The sequence below is a fragment of the Oryctolagus cuniculus genome, chromosome 3, assembly GCF_051225735.1.
Source record: "Oryctolagus cuniculus isolate XC-2025 breed Fujian yellow rabbit chromosome 3, ASM5122573v1, whole genome shotgun sequence".
NCBI lineage: Eukaryota > Metazoa > Chordata > Mammalia > Lagomorpha > Leporidae > Oryctolagus > Oryctolagus cuniculus.
Window position 1 is genome coordinate 131,972,105 of NC_142869.1, and position 19,325 is coordinate 131,991,429.

The 19,325-nt window shown below is 43.7% G+C and overlaps 1 protein-coding gene across 10 annotated transcripts in view; it reads left to right on the forward strand.

Annotated features, from left to right (window-relative positions):
• Positions 1-3,918: 3,918 nt before the first annotated feature.
• Positions 3,919-19,325, forward strand: part of IMMP2L (inner mitochondrial membrane peptidase subunit 2) — a 1,052,378-nt gene continuing 1,036,971 nt past the window's right edge. For 7 of the 10 annotated variants that reach the window (XM_089329399.1, XM_008258379.4, XM_008258376.4 and 4 more), the window contains exons 1-2: positions 3,919-3,987; positions 4,470-4,544. The gene's annotated coding sequence lies outside the window, so the exon portion shown is untranslated. Of the gene's footprint in view, positions 4,082-4,469; positions 4,545-19,325 lie in introns of all 10 variants that reach the window. The other 3 variants (XM_008258377.5, XM_089329406.1, XM_089329404.1) reach the window with 2 other exon arrangements.

A 19,325-nucleotide genomic window follows, 5' to 3' on the forward strand; every position in this document is an offset into this window, starting at 1 on the left:
TTGGAATGAATGAAGGGGTATAATTTTAGACGTTAGCTGACTCATGTGTGGGAATGTATGGCATTCAATCAAATGAAATGCAAACTGCTATTTGGTAGTAATTCTCAAAGTGAGGTTTCAGGACTTCTAGAGGTCACTGAGACTCCATCGGGGCTTTGCAAAGTCCTCCTTTTTTTAAACTATGAATTGTATGAGGTGGAATGCTCTTAATACCTAAGGTATAACAACATATCACAACAGATTGAATGCAAAGGCAGAATATGAGAATCCAAGTGTCTATATTAAGCTAGACTGCAAAGAGATTTGTTATAAATGTCTGTTTTCTTGAAAAAGATAGTCACTCCTAAAAATGTATGTATCAGCTTTATTATTTTTAAAATTAATTAATAAGCATATATCTCAACTTTTTCTGTTTAAAATGTTTTCAGTTTACATTTTAAAATATGCTTTCTACAACACTGTGATATCAGCATTTTTTAAAGGTTTTGTTTATTTGAAAGGCAAAGTTACAGAAAGACGCAGAAAGAGAGAGAGAGATTTTTTCATCTACTGGTTCATTCCCCAAACAGCTGCAACAGGCAGGGCTGGACTAGGCCAAAGCCAGGAGCCAGGAGCTTCTTCCAGGTCTCCCATGTGGGTTCAGGGGCCCAAGTACTTGAGGCATTTTCTGTTGCTTTCCCAGGTGCATTAGCAGGGAGATGGATGGGAAGGAGCAGCTGGGACTTGAACCAGTACCTAAATGGGATGCTGGCATTGCAAGTAGTGGCTTTGCTCATTATGCCACAGTGCTGCCCCTGTTTTAAATTTTAATACAATGGATACGGATACATATAAAGGCACTTCAAAAATTCATGTCAAAATGAGAGTTTGAGATCCATACATAGTTTTTTCATAGTATGCCTTTTTATGAACTTTTTGAAGACCTCTTATATGCATTAATTTCAATTTTTTGCACCAAAATACTATTCATTTTTCAATTTGATCTTCCACAAACTTTCTGAACCACTTTGGTGTAATCCACAGAAATGAGAGCTTTTTAAGTTCTCATTTTTAAATTTTAAGCGATCTTGAGGCTAAAACATTTGAGAACCGGTACTCTGTTATATCTTGCATTATATGTTTAGTAATCATATGTATAACTAAGGGTAGATTTTAAATACACATATATTCATGGCATTTGTAAACTTAATTATATCGTTTGCTTTGTTTAAATATTGCCATGAAGGTTACAATGTCTAATCATAATTTAAATTTATACTTGGTTTAGGAATATAAAATTCATTTTCCCCAGTGACATTGATGCCAAACAGAGGTCTTTTTAAATAGAGAGATGGATCATTATACTTCAACATGACACATACAGCCAAATGTATCAGCTTAGATTTTAGTGAATTTGAAGGAAAAGGATATTCAAGGCTTTCCCTCAGTTTTTTAAGTTTCTTTTTAAATTGAGTTATTTTTTAAAAAGTATTTATTTGAAAGGCAGAGTTATACACAGAGAGAGAGAGAGAGAGAGAGAGAGAGAATCGCCATCCATGGTTCACTCCCCAAGTGGCCACAGCTTAACCTGCTATGCCACAATGTTTAAATGTACTTCTCTTGTTTTTGAAAATTTTATTTAGTTGGAAGGCAGAGCTACAGAGAGGGAGAGATAGAGACAGAGGTCTTCCATCTGCTGGTTCACTCACTAAATGACCACAATGGCCAGGGTCAGGCCAGGCTGAAGCCAGGAGCCTGGAGATTCATCTGGGTCTCCCAAGTGGGAGCAGGGGCCCAAGCACTTGGGCCATCATCACTCACTGCTTTCCGAGGAGCATTAGCAGGGAGCTGGGTTGGAAGTTGAGTAGCAGGGACTCGCACCAGCGTCCCTATTCAGGATGTTGGCATTCTAGGCAGTGGCTTAACTCTATAGGCCACAATGTTGGCCCGTATAAATCAACTTTATAGAGTGTTTTAAATTTAGACCAAAAGTGAGCAGAAAGGGCAGAATTTCCATATCTCCTTGGACAACAGACCTGCACAGCCTCCTTATCAAATCTTATACCAGAGCAGTACACTTGTTACAATGGATGAACGTACACTGACACATCATCATCCCCCCAAGTCCACAGCTTACATGAAGAGTCACTCTTCACACTATATAGTCTATGGGTTTTGACGGATGTGTAACAACGTGGATCATTATGGTATCATACAGAAGACTTTCACTATCCTAAAAATCATCTGTGTGCTCTAGCTGTTCATCCCTCTCTCCCTCAACTCCTCATCTTTGTATTGTCTCCATAGTTCTGCCATTTCCAGTATGTGTTACAGTTAGAATTACAGGGTATGGAGCCATTTAAAACTATCTCGGCTTCTTCTAAAGTATATTTGATGACATTGTTGACAAAGTTAGGTCTGACATGGCAACTTTTTTTGTAATGTTTATCTACTCTCTGTTATAATAAAAGCAACTCATCTGTCTTGGTTCTTTATCCACACACATCACAGCCCGTGCTGTCAGCTCCTTGTAACCAGGAACTCCATTTGTTCAATTTGGGGTCACAGTCCCAATAGGGTACAGTTCAGCTTACAAATTGGTTCTGTCTGTTAGTTGATGAGGGTGGTCTGGTCAGCCGAGTGGTCTTGGAATTAAGTCTTTAAGTGCTGGTAGAAAAGAGCTTACTTCACAGTAACTATTTCAGTGACAAATGAGAAAAATTGTCACATGCCCCCTTCACATGAGAGCAATTTTGGTTTCCTTTGGAGACCCCTGGGGTTCTAGTTATCAGGGCACTTATTCGGAACTCTCTGAAATTGGTATCAAAAACAGTCCTGGTCGGTCCCTGGTGCCAATCAAAATTAATGAGGACAAGGTTTTGGGGTGAAGGAAAGAGACCATTTACTCTTTTGACAGATGAGTGCATAGCAGGCTTCCAAGTCTCAAGGACTACCACTATGCCAGATGAGGGTGTTTGGGGGCTTATAAAGGGGTTACAGGAAGTGGGGTGCTGGTGTGGCAAAAGCATGAAAGAACTCCAGGTCTCTGGGGTCAGGTGCCATGGCTTTTCACTAGATCGATGACAAAATGCATTCTTTTTCCTGGTGGTCCCTGAGATTCACACGTGGTGAGATTCGATCTAGCCCGGCCAGATTAATTAATTAATGCATTAATGCTCTGGAAAAGAAATTGGGATAAGGAACAAGGCAATTTGTGCCTTAGGACACTGGTTCTCAGCAAGCCAGCCATCCAGTCCTGAAGCTGGGCTTCCCCGCTTTACATTTTGAGTAGTAAACATTATTTGCTTACTTTATTTCATACGCGGGTTACTACTTTTGAACCAAGAGTGCCAGAACATCTGGTATTTACATAAGAATGAAATGGTTGGAAAAAGGCGCAGAGCTGTTTGGCAGAGAGAGACCCGAAAGACTTGATCGGAGATGTGGTTAAAAAAAAGTAGGAAAAAGGTATTTTGTGGTAACGTGCAACCAACCAGTTAAGAATCTGCAGAATGTGAGGGCAGAGGCTGAAGTATGAAAGTCCAATTTTTCCAAAGGAAACCACCTGTTCCGGATTACTCCTTTAGGTTTGCCTAGAGGCAGCAAAACCGAATGGCCGTTCTGTGTGCACTGGAGTAGGGTCCCGCAAAGAGGTTAGCAGGAGGTGCTTCGTCACTTCAGCTGTGCACTCAAGCCCCTCCCGGGTCTTCCGAACTGTTCAGCACGGGTAGCGCTGAAGACAAGTCTCCTATGATAGTACTGTGCTGAATTCGGGCGAGTGCTCTAAGACTCACACACAGCGTTGCTGTGGAGCGAGCGTTGCTGCTGACCCGTGGCAGATCCAGGCCGGGTTTTGCTACCAACCGGGGGCGGTGTTTCGGAATCCGGTTGTCCGCTGTGGGAGGGGCTCTGCGCCGCCGCCCGCGAGCAGGGGGCCGGGGCGGGGCTTGCCGCCGGCGATGGGCGGGGCCTGAGCGAGGACTTCCCCAGAGCTGAGCTGCGCAGCGGGTGCGGAGGGCGGGCGCCCGGCGGTGGTTGGGGGGCTGTGAGGCGGGGGGCTGAGGGGGGCGCGGGCGAGCGAGTGTCGCGTCGCCGACACCAGGTAGTTCCCCGGGGCCTGGGTCCCGGCCTGGCGGGCGTTGCGGGGAGGCGGAGGTCTGCTCGGCCGCCAGTGTGTGTGCGTGCGCGTGTTTACCAGAGGCCGCACGCCGGGTGCGGGTCCCTCTTCCTTCTCCTGGCTCCCTGGGGTAGGACGTGGAGGCCCGCGACAGACCCGTTGCTTCCTGCCGAGCAGGCGCTCCCTCCCCAGTACCCCCACCCCCGGAGCGTTGCCGGGATCGCGTTCCCGCAGAGGGCGCGAAACCTCTGGCCCCCAGCCCCGGCCGTGCCGGGGCGCGCAGTCCGCACGTGCTGGGCCGGCGGTGGGAGAGAGCCCCAGGCTTGAACTAGGTTTTAAAGCACGTGTCTGTCTCTGTCCTTTCTGCTTTTAGGGTTTTGGCCAAATTGGGCCAGGGCACAAAGTAACCACTTAACTCCCTTCTCAGCGAGGAAGCGCGGGAGAAAGGGTGAGTAAGGAATGGTCAGGGGTGGAAGGAGCCGGGACCGCTTCCTCACGGAGCCAGGGAGAGAGTGTGTAGGGCCAGGACCGCTGCTGAGCCGCGTGGCTTCCAGCTGTGCTTTGGAGGTGACAGGCTAAGCCCTGGCTGAGGGAGCCCGCAGGGCTGGCTGGGATGCCTCGGCGTGGGCACTTGATCTGACAGAAAAGTGCCCGTGCCCTTCACCTCCGTTAGCCTGCTGAGGTTAATCCTGCCGCTGGCTGCCCCTTGGCTAAACCCTGAGGCAGCAGGGCACTAAAGAGTCAGCGTGCAGCTGGATTATTAAACCACCCAGGGATCTTTTTTAATTTTAAAACAAGGCGTCTGAAAAAAAATCTTTTGGGACCCTCAAACACAGTTAATAGCGTCATCACAAGTGTTACTCTTAGGGGCCTGCCTTCAAGGTTACAGGAGAAGGGATTTCGTGAGGAGACAAATTTTGAGGCTGGGCCTTTTTTTCTTACCTTTTAGTTAGTTGGTGTCCACCCCCCCCCCCCATTCTGTTCTCTTAAAAGTTGTGAAACAGCCCACTGTTTATTCTTGATTTTCCATGTAGTCTCTTCTGGAAGTTTACGGTCCCCTGTATGGTGAAATGAACACAGTTCCTCTCAAGGTTGCAAACCCCTGGTGTCTCACATATGTAAATAAACTTTTTAAACTAGTTACAATTCAGGTTGGTCTGGCGTTGTGGCATAAGGGGGAAAGTCCAGTCGCTGCATGTGACACTGGATATTCCATGTGGTCTCTGGTTCGAGTCCTGGCTACTCCACTTCCAATCCGACTCCTTGCTGATGCACCTAGAAAAGCAGCAGATGATCCTTGGGCCCTTGCCATCCCTGTGGGAGACCCGGATGCAGTTTCTGGGTGCTGGTTCTGGCTTCTGCCTGGCCCAGCCCTGGCTGTTGTGCCCATTTGGGGAGTGAACCAGTGGATGAAAGCTCACTTGCTCTGTCTCTATAACTCTAAATAAGTAAATAAATCTTTAAGAAACAATTCTGTTTAGCTACAGGCAAGAACATAGTACAATCATATTCTGGAATACTTGCACAGGACAATTACGGTTGCTCTCTAAGGCGGTCTTGACATTGGCTGCTGTGTCTTGAACCTGTCAACTTCTTTCTTTGTGCTCAAGTGGGAAGTAACCATGTAATTAATAAAAACCAGGTAATGGTAGGTTATTGTTGATAGGTTCATGCATTGATTCAATAGATATTTTATTATTTCTTGACTACCAAGTGCTGAGCACTTTGGTAAAAGGCTGGTGAGACTGACAACACATAATGTCACATGTAAATAAGGATGGAGATGGCCATTCTGGAGTAGGCATTTCACCAGTTTTCTTTGGCCTTTCTGAATAATTCTGTAATTCTGTGTTAACATCTGAGAACCTCTCTATACTACTGATTTTTTAAAGGATTAATTTATTTGAAAAGCAGAGTGAGGGGGAGAGAGAGAGAAACTTCCATCTGCTGGCTTATACCCAAAATGCCTGCAATAGTCAGGGTAGGACCAGGCTGAAGCCAGGAACCAGGAATTTTATCCTGTCTCGCAGGGCTGTCTTCCATGCCTTTCCAAGGTGCAATCGCGAGGAGCTGGATAGGAAGTGGAACAGCCAGAACTCAAACCTGATATGGGGTGCTGGCAACACAAATGCAGCTTGGCCCACTGTCCCATCACACTGGCCCCTATACTACAGATCTTCATGGTTTGCAAGTCTGTACACTGTTGTGGGAGAAGTGTTGTTATTCTTTCTGCTCCTTTCAGTAGAAAACTTTCAAGGATGACCAACCATGGCGGTTTGTGTTTTGAAGTGAACAGTGTTATCATTTTCCAGGGTAATAAATGCATTTTTTAAAGGTTTATTTTTATTTATTTGAGAGTTACAGAGAGAAGGAGAGACAGAAAGAGAGGTCACTCCCCAAATGGCTGCGATGGCCAGAGCTGAGCCTATCTGAAGTTGAGAGCCAGGAGCTTCTTTTGGGTCTCCCACTTGGGTGCAGGGGCCCAAGGAGTTGGGTCATCTTCCACTGCTCTCCTGGGCCAGAGCAGAGAGCTGCATTGGAAGTGGAGCAGCTGCTAGAACTGGAGCCCATATGGGATGCTGGCACTTCAGGCTGGGACTTTAACCTGCTGTGCCACAGTGCTGGCCCAATAAATGCATTTAATAATGAGAAAAGGATAACTTTTTGGGTTGTTCTTTAAGAAGACCTAATAATAGAAACATGGACCATGCATGCACTTAGGAAAATAAATACTGTAACAGACAATCTGTGCAGGTTTCTATAACCTCATTTCTTTCTTTTTTTAATAATCTCTGAACTTTTTTTTTAAAGATTTATTTTTTTATTTGAAAGAGTTACAGAGAGAGGAGAGGCAGAGAGAGAGAGAGAGAGAGAGAGAGAGAGAGATCTTCCGTCTGATGATTCACTCCCAATTGGCCACAACAGCCAGAGCTGTGCCCATCTGAAGCCAGGAGCCAGGAGCTTCTGGGTTTCCCAAGCAGGTGCAGGGGCCCAAGGACTTGGGCCATCTGCTGCTTTCCCAGGCCATAGCAGAGAGCTGGATAGGAAGAGGAGCAGCCGAGACTAGAACCGGCACCCATAAGGGATGCTGGCGCTTCAGGCCAGGGTGTTAACCCACAATGCCACAGAGCCAGCCCCAATAACCTCATTTCTTAATTCAAGTGAGAAAAAATCTGTTGTCTTTTTCTGGCTATAAGGATCATATAAGATCAAAACAAAGTTACTTAGAATTAAATCTTATAGGGATAGGAAAGGTAAAAGATCTCATTTGAGCTGAACCCACTATCAGATGACCCCGTTAATAATTTGGTATGTATTTCTTTATTTTTATTTATTTATTTATGTTTGACAGGCAGAGTTAGTGAGAGAGAGAGAGACAGACAGAAAGGTCTTCCTTCCGTTGGTTCACCCCCCAAATGGCTGCTACGGCTGGTGCGCTGCACCAGTCTGAAACCAGGAGCCAGGTTCCTCCTGGTCTCCCACACAGGTGCAGGGCCCAAGGACCTGGGCCATCCTCCACTGCCCTCCCAGGCCACAGCAGAGAGCTGGACTGGAAGAGGAGCAACGGGGACAGAATCCGGCGCCCCAACCGGGACTAGAACCTGGAGTACTGGTGCCACAGGCAGAGGATTAGCCTAGTGAGCCGCGGCACCGACCTGTATTTATTTATTTATTTATTTATTTTGGATTTTTTTAAAGTGTATTTATTTATTGTTTGACAGAGTTATGGACAATGAGAGAGACAGAGAGTAAGGTCTTCCTTCCGCTGGTTCACCCCCGAAATGGCCGCTACGGCCAGCAATGTGCTGATCCGAAGCCAAGAGCCAGATGCTTTTTCCTGATCTCCCATGCGGGTGCAGGGGCCCAAGCACTTGGGCCATCCTCCATTGCCCTCCCAGGCCACAGCAGAGAGCTGGACTGGAAGAGGAGCAACTGGGACTAGAACCCAGCACCCATATGGGATGCTGGCACCACAGGAGGAGGATTAGCCAAGTGAGCCACGGCGCTGGCCCTTGCTGGCCTGTATTTATTTCTTTAATTGTTACATATATGCTACATACACAACTGATATTAAAAATAGATAGAGCTTAGGTATACATATGGAACATTTACAGGTACTGCGGAAAGTTCATGGAAAATGAAATTACAAAATCAGTTTATTTGGGTGCAAGAAATTGAAGTTTATGCTTAGTTTTTTCTACAGTACATATTTACATGAACTTTGTGAAGATTCTTTGTATGTTACTGTTATTTGGTAAAATTGTAAATCTCTTCATTTTCTTCCATCTTTTTGGCTATTTCCCAGAACTGCTCACTCTCCCCAAATTCTCAAGTGGAGGGAACATGCGTTTTATAGTGTCTTAGACATGGCCTTGAATCTGGCTCTTTTCTTGACTATGTCATTTTGTACCAGTTCAAGCTTCTCTGCTTGTTGATTTCCCATTTGTCAAAATGGAACGAGTATATAAAAAAAAGCATGTTAAAAACAGAGCCTGGCATTTAGAAACTAATTTCCCCCCTGTTTCTTTCTCTGGCTACCCATCACTTACAAGTGCTAAGCTTCTTGCTGTATTTGATTCTAGAATTTCTGGGACAAGGACAGACACCTGATGTGGCTTGATTTCCCCCATCAGATTATTGCTAAAGAGTGTCAGCTTAAAAAATGCAGGAAAAGGTTTCTAGAATGTGTTTCAAAAGCCTTGACACTGTTCCCAAAGTGATAAAAAAAACACTACTTCATTTAGCTGAGTGCTTAAACTTAGGATTTCTATTTCAGAAATGTCTTTGGTTTACAAGAAATAAAAATGCTGATGCTTCATGTCCAAACTGTCATGATTTTTGCTAAGTTGTGGGTTTAATACACAGCTAAGCTGCGTATTTAGGGTATCTAATAACTGCTCTGGAGGCTGAGAAAGACAAGTCCACAGATATCTGATTCACACCAGACATCTGGTTTCAGTTTGCTAAGGAATACATTTTGTCAGTAGATTATAGGCATATCAACTGTACTGCTATAGTCTGTGGCATTTCTATCATAAGCTCTGGTCTGTAGGGTTTAGCTTGATGTTTTATTTAAATAACAGCACACCAAAAATGAGTACCTGGTTAGATAAGCACATTCCCCACAGGTGGCTTTTAATGTCATTGTTATTCTAGTTAACAAGGTGTAGTAGTTTCTGTCCTTGGTGATTTTTATATTAAGAGTTCGTTAGGGGCCCAAGTTGTGGCGTAGTGGGTTAAGCCGCTGACTACAATGTGGGCATCCCTGATGGGCACTGGTTTTTGTCTGTCTGCACAGGTTCTGATCCAGCTACCTGTTAATGGCTGGGAAAACAGCAAAAGATGGCCCAAATGTTTGGGCCCCTGCCACCCACATGGGAGACAAGGATGAAGCACCTTATTCATGGCTTCAGCCTGGCCCAGGCTTGGTAGTTGTGGCCGTCTAGGGGGTGAACCAGTGGTTGGAAGATCTCTTTCTGTAATTCTGACTTTCAAAACACACACACACACACACACACACACATACACATACACTTACATATACATATACATATACATATACATATACATATACATATACATATACAGGAGTTCCTTAAAGAGTTCCTTAAACCACAAAAGTATTCCTCCAAAAATTATTATTACGTATTCCAAAAGTTCATTTTTAAGTCTGTTTTTTTTTGTAATGTCGTTAACGATGGCCTTATAGAAATAAATAGAAAATAGCTTTTAGATTTATTTATAGGTCAGAACCCCAAAATTTATTTTGTAATTAAAAAAAATTTTTACACTATATACTTAGAATGGAATTTATCTAGCCGTAAGAAGGAATGAAATTCTGACTCTTGCTACAAAACGGACGAACCCTGAAGAGATCATGCTGAGTGAAGTAAGCCAGACACAAGAGTCAGTGTGTGACTGCACGTGTGTGAGGGACCCAGAGCAGTCAAATGCAGACACACAAAGGGGCTGCAGAGAGGAACGGGGACTTCCTGGTTCAGGAGCAGAGTTTCGGTTTGGGATGCAGACCCAGGCCTGGAGATGGTGGTAACGGTAGGAACCGTGCGGATATGCTTACCTCCACTGACGTGTGCGCTGGAAGGGGGCTGCGATGATACACTCTGTCCCGAGTACCTCGCAAAGTCTGTAGGGATGCACATCTTTTTTTTTTTTAAAAAATGTTTTTGAATGTCATTTATAATATTTTTCAATTTTTATTTGGTAAATATAAATTTCCAAAGTACAAAAAAAAATTAAAAACATTTTTTTAGATTTACTTATTTATTTGAATGGCAGAGTTACAGAGAGAGAGGGACAGGGAGAAAGTTAGGGAGAGGGAGAGGGAGAGGGAGAGAGAAATTTTCCATTAGCTGGTTCACTCCCCAAGTGGCTGCAATGGCCATGGCATTGGCTGGGCCAGGCCGGAGCCAGGAGCTTCATGCCTATCTCTCATGTGGGCAACAGGGGCCCAAGTACTTGGGCCATCTTCCACTGTGTTCCCAGGCACATTACCAGGGAGCTGGATTGGAAGTGGAGCAGCCAGGACATGAACTGGCACCCATATGGCATGCTGCATTGTAGGCTGCGACTTAACCTGCTACCCTACAATACTGGCCTCCCTAAAACTCTTTTAACTTGTGTCCCATTATGTATAAGTGGGGCTGTAGATTATAACCAAAATTTAATGGTGTTTGGAAGCAAATGTATTCTAAGTTCCAACCTAGAATGGCTGGACTGCATACTCCTGCTTTCTTAGGTAGTGAGATATAGAGAAGCTGCCATTCCTGGGTTCTCAGGTAGGTTCTATTATTGCTTAGCTGTATGACCATGGACACAAATTCCTCATCTGTTAGATGGGAGAATCACTCATGATTACTGTGAGATTTAGGGAGTGAGTATAAAGTAGCACCATATTTGCCACAAAATAGCTCCTCAGTAAATAGTTTATTTTTCCTCTAGATCTTGGCTGCCAAACAAAGACTTACATTCAGACTCATACACTGAGCAGCGTTTTTTGGTTCTAGTAGAGGGGAATTACCCCTGGAATCTGGGATTTGGGATGGTGATTGGGGAAAGGGCATATGCAGAATAATGACGAAGGAGAGGGGTAGGAAACAGAGAGGAAGGTACCAGTCTTGTGCTCAGTCCATGGACTTAGTGAATTACTTGGCTGATAGAAAGAACTCTTTTTCTCTGTCCTCTCTATTGATCTTTGGTCATCTGTTCTACCTGCCTTCTTAGTCTAATACTAAGTTTTTTCTTTGTCACCCTGATAGTTTCTGAATAACCACATTTCTTCATATTTTCATGGGGAGTACTTAGGTGTCTGTAGTTTCTTACCTAATTTTTTTTTTTTAAATTTCTATATTCAAAGTCTTGCTCTTCTATCCCTCCCCCCTTTTATTATATGCTGTGTGTGGTGAATTAGTGCTGAGGGTATAAAGTCACTCTCTCTGACTGAGTAGTTTATGGTCTGTTAGGACTGCAGACATCTGATTAGTCGGTAGTTCCAGTACAATGTGCTGTTTGCTGTAATGGAGTAGGTGCAAGTGCAAAGGAAACCGAGTAAGAGTCTTGATTTCTGATGAGAATGCCAGGGAAGGATTTTAGTAATGGTTGTATTTGAACTGAGACCTGAAAGCTGCATAGAAGTGGACAGCTTGACAACAGCAGAGAGTGTTTCCAGGTGGAGCGAACAGCGTGAGTAAATATGTGGCATTATGAGAATATAGGGTGCTCTGGGTCAGTCATATTGGAGTATGAAGGACAAGGTCAGGGGTGAGAGGAGATGATACTGGATAGTTAATTCAGGGTACACTTCCTACCCTTGTGTGTTAGTGAGCCACTGAAGACATGTGGGTACCATGAAAGATCACTGTGAAAGCAGTGTGCTGAGTAGACTGGGGTAACGTCGGTGGCGGGTGGGGACAGGGCAAGACTGGAGGCCACTAAGGATATTGCATTAGTGTGGTAAGAGAGATTGAGAGCTTATATAAGGGTGGGAAATCAGTGACAGTGTTTTGGAAACATTTAAAATGTATAAAATATTTAATAAGAGGACAGAGAGTTGGCTGGTCTTTGCGACTGCATATAAAAGGTATGATGTAATGGGGAGGCTAGAAAGATTCCCAGGTTTCTGTGTGAGTAGGCAGAATAGGAAGCCTGTATGAAGGGCAAGCTAGTGTGGAATATCACAAGAGGTTGTAGAGGCTGGAGATAGAGATTTCTGAGTTCTTCCCATACGGGGAGTAGATAAAGGCATGAGTATGGAAAAAAGTGCTATCTATTGAGATAGAAGAGAAGAGAAAGGGTTAGAAGTAAATCTTATAGAACATTGAGATTTAAGGAACCAAACTGAACAAAGATGAAAGAATGCTGAAGGGCAGTGGCCAGAGAGGCTGGTAACATTTCAAGAAGTAGAACCAGGATAAAATATAACACCGTATACATCATGTGGTACCGTGAAGACTGTGAAGTGTCTGTTAGAAGTCTGGTTTCATTGGGAGGAGGGGGCAAATTCAACTGCTTTTGGGTAGAGGAGTGAATGGGAATGAGGGTAGAAAGTGGGTATACACATGAGACGAAGAGTAGATGTGCTTGGATCCCTCCTGGCACATGATGACTTAACTGTTCTTCAGTCAGGATATTTATTTATTTCATAAGTTGTATTGTGTTATGGTTAAGGTATTTAACATGATGTTATGGGGTATATATAGGTAGTAACATAGTTACTATAGGGAACATATTAACATAACTATCATCTCACATGCTTATCTGTTTTTTCTTTTTTGTAGCTAGAGAAGTTAAAATCTACTTACTCAGCAAAAATCCAGAATGCGGTACAATATTACTAACTTTAGATCCTTTGATTTGTCCATTCTGTATTTTGGCTACCTTGAGTCCTCTGATCTGTATCTCCTCATTTCTTCCCCTTTTTCCTGTAGCCACTCTTTTCTCTGTCTCTGCATAAACTTCTTGTTTATTTAATTTTTTAGATTCTACATATAACTGAGATCATGCAGTATTTTTCTTTGATTTCTTTCTCTGTCTGGTTTATTTCACTGAGCATACTATCTTCCAGGTTCACCCATGTTGTGGCAAATGACAGTTGCTCCTTCATTTTGAATGCTGAGTCATGTTCCACATTTATATCACAGTTTCTTTATCCATTTGTTACTTGAGAGTTAGGGATGGTTACTATTAAACAGACAAGGATAGCAAGTGGTGGGCATGTTGAGAGAAGCAAAACCCTCATATACTGTTGGTGAATGGAGATTGGTGTAACCATTATAGGAAAGAAAATAAAACTATCCTATGACCCATCAGTTCTTATGGACAGATACCCAAAGGAAATGAAATCATCATTTTGTAAATATGTAAGTCTGAATTTTTCAAAAAAAGATTTACTTTTTTATTTGAAAGGCTTAGTGACAGAGAGAGAGAGAAACTGGTTCACTCCCCAAATGCCCACATCAGCTGGGGCTGGGCCAGGCTGAAGCAAAGAGCCAGAAACTTCATCCAGATCTCCCACATAGATGACAGGGGCTCAGATACATGAGACATTATCTATTGCCTTCCCAGGTGTATTAATAGGAAGCTGTTATCAGAAGTAGATTAGCAGGTATCCAACTGGCACTCCTAAATGGGAAGTGTGTGTCCCAGGTGGTGGCCTAACCTGCCTGGCTACAATGTCTGCGCCATCAATCATGATTTTAAAAAGCTCTCCAGGAAATTCTAATATTTGCCCAAGAATGAAGACCACTGCTGCAGACTGACTCTTTCATTCTTTTTTTTTATAAGTAGGGATGGACAGCATGTTTATGAATGGAGAGAAGAAAACCCCATAGAAAGGGAGATCTTGAAAGTACAGTTGCCTATATTCTCAGTTCCTTGATTGTCACATTTTGCTGTGTATAAAAATTAACTTGTTTCTCTGTTTGCCTATTCCTTCCTTGCATATAAATTTTATATCTGACTTTATTTTTAAATGTCCTGTTCAGTCTTTCCAGGCCCAGAGTTCCTGTGCTATGTTGCTCCCACCACATTCAGCATTTGTGCACACGTGATTCTCTAACATAATCCAGTTGTGTGTATGAGGTGGGAATGTCCATTTTCCCTCCTTAAAAGTTGAAAAATTTCACAATAGTGTCTACTGGGAGGCTGAGGGGGAAACAGCCATATCAAATGCAAAAATCATTCACTTTAGCCATTGCTAATTAATATCTGCTATGTTCAAGGCCTTGGATACAAAGATACATAATATGAAGAAAATGAAGAACATAAGAATTCTGCCCTTGAGGTGGCCTCAAGCTAGGGTGAGAAATATAAATGTAAATAAAGAAATACCTTTAGGCAGGGCCAGCATTGTGATGCAGTGGGTTAGGCTGAAGTCTAGAACACCTGCATTCCATATGAACAATGGTTCAAGTCCCCACTGCTCCACTTCTGATCAAGCTCCCTGGTAATGTACCTGGAAGAGCAGCAGAAGGGAGCCTAAGTGCTTGGATCCCTGCTACCCACATGGGAGACTCTCATGGAGTTCCAGGCGCCTGAATTTGGGTTGGCCCTGCCCTCGCCATTGCAGCCATTTGGAAAGTGAACCAGCAGATAGAAGGTTCTCTCTCTCTCTCTCTCTCTCTCTCTCTCTCTCTCTCTCTCTCTCCCCCCCCTCCCTCTCCCTCCCTCCCTCCCTCTGTCTCTCTCTCTCATTCTGACTTTCAAATAAATAAATCTTTTAAAAAAAAGAAAAAGAAATGCCTGGAGGCACAATGTGTGCCATTTTAGAGGTAGAGTTCAAGACAAGATGAAAGGCAAAAATAGCCTTTATTTTTTGTGAATCTGGGGTCATCACAAAGGAAATTATACTTGAGCTATGTCTTCAGGCATGAAATGGTGAGATCAAGATGATGAAGTATTTCTTGGTTTATTTGGTGCACAGTTCTGGAAGTTCAGTGGCATGGCGCTGGCACCTGCTTGGCTCTGGTGAAGGCCCCGTGGCTGATGGCATCACAGTGGCAGGAGCACGTGTGGAAGGGAGAGAGCTCATTGCCAAATAAGAAACCTGAGACCGCGGCTTGGCCAAGCATATTCCCTCATAACAGCTGTCTCTGGAGAATTAACTCAAGTCCCAGACGGACTACCTTACTCTGAGGACGCACCCTCAATGACCTATGCACCTCCCACAAGGATCCCCTCTTAAAGGTGCCACCACCTCAGCATGGCCATACAGAGGACCAAGCCTCCAGCATGTGAACCCTCAGGGGATAAACCACATCTACACTTTATTTATTTATTTATTATTTATTTATTTTTACTGTCCCTTGTTTGTTGTATAGAAGCTAAAACAGACCTGGAGGATGAGGCTCAGCCACTGATATTTTTCATAGAATTCCACCAGATGTTCTGATGGCAATCATGATAGAGAACCTAGCATGACTTAGAACAAAAGGCTGGGGTTTGAAGTTAAAAAATTATAGGTTAGATTCTTTCAATATTTTTAAAAAAGTATTTATTTTAAGTGGAGAGGTAGAGCAAGTGAGTGAGCCCATTCACTGGTTCATTCCCTAAATGCCCACAAAGTTGGGGCTGGACTATTACAAAGCCAGGAGCTGGGAACTTAATCCAGGTCTCCCATTGAGGGTGGCAGGTACTTGAGCAATCATCTACTGCCTCCCAGGGTGTACGTGAACAAGAAGTTACAGTTGGGAGTGGGGTTGGTACTTGAACCCAGGCATTCCAGTATGGGATGTGGGTGTGTGAACCAGCATCATAACCACTAGGCCCAACAACAAATAACACCTGCCTCCCCATTTTCTAAAAAATACTGTGCATCCTTAGTTAAAATATTTAGACTTCACTAAGCCCATCAGATGGTAGTATTCCTGTTCTTCCTGTCTGGCAGAGTTGTGTAGGTCAAAAGAGGTGATTTGTTTGAAATAATGTATGCAGATGTGGTTATAACAATAAAATGTTCTGTTGACCTTCTCTTGGAGTGGACAGGCTAAAAGCTGGCCACCTTGTCCTGCAAGATAATAACTGTTTTGTGGATTTGTAGTTTTTTACATCATGAGCAATTTGATGCTGTATTTTTTATTTTTATATTGCAGAAAAGCTGGAGACCCAAAATAAATGAAACAATCAGCAACTGAGTATTTCTAGTTTGACATACAAATTCCAATTGTTTTTTAAAGATTTATTTATTTGTTTGAAAGGCAGTTACAGAGAGACAAAGGTAGAACAAGAGAGAGAGAGAGCTTCCATTCGCTTGCTTACTCCCCAAATGGCTGCAATGGCTGGAACTGGGCTGATCCAAAGCCAGGAGCCAGGAGCTTCTTCTGGGTCTCCCATGAGGGTGCAGGGGCCCAAGGTCTTGGGCTGTCTTCTACTGCTTTCCCAGGCCAAAACAGAGAGCTGGATCAGAAGAGGGGCAGCTGGGACTTGAACCAGTGCCTATGTGGGATGCTGGCACTGCAAGTGACAACTTTACCTGATATATCACAGCACTGTTCTCCCAATTGTTTAAATTTAAATGTGGTGGGTGTTTGACTTGGTGGTTAAAGTGCCACTTGGAATATCCACATCCCATATTGGAATGCCTAGGTTCAAGTCCCACATCTGCTCACTATTCCAGCTTCTGCTAATGCACAACCTGAGAAGCACCAAGTGATGCTTCAAGGGGTTGTGTCCCTTTCATCCATATAGGAGACATGGGTTGATTGCTGTCTCTTGGTTGTGCCTGGTCCAGCCCTGGCTGTTACCTGTATTTGGAGAGTGAACCAGCAGGTGGAAGATCTCAGTCTGTCTCTCTGCCTTTCAAATAAATAAATAACAAAAATTCAAAAGAAAGTTGCATCACTGTTTATTGTGGTTAGTATTATAAAGTATATATTATTATTATCAATAATATAATTGTTTAATGTTAAAATGCTATAAATATGTTAAGTCCTTATTTGTAGTAGATATACATTAAAAACATAGCAGTCTTCCAGAAGACAATAAAAACTCCACAGAGTGGCCGGCGCCGTGGCTCAATAGGCTAATCCTCCACCTTGCGGCGCCGGCACACCGGGTTCTAGTCCCGGTTGGGGCGCCGGATTCTGTCCCGGTTGCCCCTCTTCCAGGCCAGCTCTCTGCTATGGCCCGGGAGTGCAGTGGAGGATGGCCCAGGTGCTTGGGCCCTGCACCCCATGGGAGACCAGGAAAAGCAGCTGGATCCTGGCTCCTGCCATCGGATCAGCGCGGTGCGCCGGCTGCAGCGGCGGCCATTGGAGGGTGAACCAACGGCAAAGGAAGACCTTTCTCTCTCTGTCTCTCTCTCTCACTGTCCACTCTGCCTGTCAAAAAAAACAAAACAAAACAAAACAAAACAAAACAACAAAAAAAAACTCCACAGAGTATCACAGGGCACTACAGATTTAGTTATCCCTAAGGTCTTAGTATGTCCTTTATTTTGGTGGAAACAGTTTTTGAAACCCATGTAGTTTTTCCATTGTATGTAGTTTCATGAGCTTTTAGAAATTCCTGTGTTATAACTTAATTAAATTGAGAAGCAGTGTTGTTTATTGGCAAAAGTGAGCCTCCAGATCTGATTACTCCCTCCTGTATGATAGTAGGTAAGGTAGCCTCTTTGAACCTTATACGTTCAGTTGGGTGCCTTGTTTGTTATTCTATAATACTGAAACCTTAGTGGCAAGTTGGTCCTTTTCTGTGGGACTCTACATGTGCCCTGGGAACTGACTTTCCCTCATGTGAGATCCAAGAGACCAAGGTGGAAATGGAAATGCCTTTTGTGACCCTGTATCCTTAACCCAAGGCATTGCACTTCATTTGTGCTTTTTTTTTTTTTTTTAATTTATTTTTTGACAGGCAGAGTGGACAGTGAGAGAGAGAGAGACAGAGAGAAAGGTCTTCCTTTGCTGTTGGTTCATCCTCCAATGGCCGCCACGGCCGGCACGCTACAGCTGGCGCACCGCGCTGATCCAATGGCAGGAGCCAGGTGCTTCTCCTGGTCTCCCATGCGTGTGCAGGGCCCAAGCACTTGGGCCATCCTCCACTGCACTCCCTGGCCACAGCAGAGAGCTGGCCTGGAAGAGGGGCAACCAGGACAGAATCCGGCGCCCCGACCGGGACTAGAACCCGGTGTGCTGGCGCCACAAGGCGTAGGATTAGCCTAGTGAGCCGCGGCGCCGGCCTCATTTGTGCTTAATCGGTATTTGCTGAAATGAACTAGACCTCTAAAAAGCCTTTGTGTTTCCCCTGAAGATTCAGACGAAGAGGGTTGTATTTTGTGCAGGTGGTGGTGATGAGGGCAGTATCTCCTACCAGATCTGTCTTTGGCCTGTCTAGCATTGGAGCTTTTAGCCTCTCTTGAACAACTCGGAAGTTTGAACTGTAGGGTGTTTAGGATTGGCCCCCTTACTGATCAAATCAAGCAAACACACACAAAGTCATTTTATGTGACTTTCAAAATGTCATTGAACTCCCTCTGCTTAGTTTGGTAACTTGTAGCATTTTTTAGTATCTCATAGATTAAGAATACCCAGAAGATAAAAATGTATAACTTTCTTTCATGTAATAAATCATAACAATCTAATTTTTGCAATTTTCTTCAAAAGTTTTTTCTGAGAAATTGGTCTTTGTAATGACACTTTGACACACACACACACTCTTACATATCTTTGTGTTAAAAAAGCAGAATTTATGGTCCTCTTTTGAAAAGTCATTTGCTTGTTGCTGGAGGACACATTTTGAATAAATTTTTGAGTTCTAGTTTTAGAATCGTGTACAGAAAAGGCATTTTACTTTAAAAAATGATTTATTCATTTGCTTGAAAGCAGAGTCACAGAGCGGGCAAGACAGAGAATAAGAGAGCTTCCATCCACTGGCTCACTCCCAAATGCCTGTAACAAGTGCAGCTGGGCCAGGCACTGAAGATAGGAACTAGGAAATCCATCTGGGGCTCCCACATAGATAACAGGGATTCAAGTACATGGGCCATTATCTGCTACCTTTCAAGGCACATTAGCAGGTAGCTGGGATAAAAAGCAGAGTAGCTTGGAACTGGAACCAGGGTTTTTGATCTGGGGTGTAGGCATCCCAGATGGTGGCTTAACCTGCTCTGCCACAATACGCACTTCTGCAAAGACCTTTTTTTTTTTTTTTTTTTTTTTTTAAATAGGGATATGTTCGTAATGTTACCATGTTTTGTATTTCAGGATAATCTCATTTT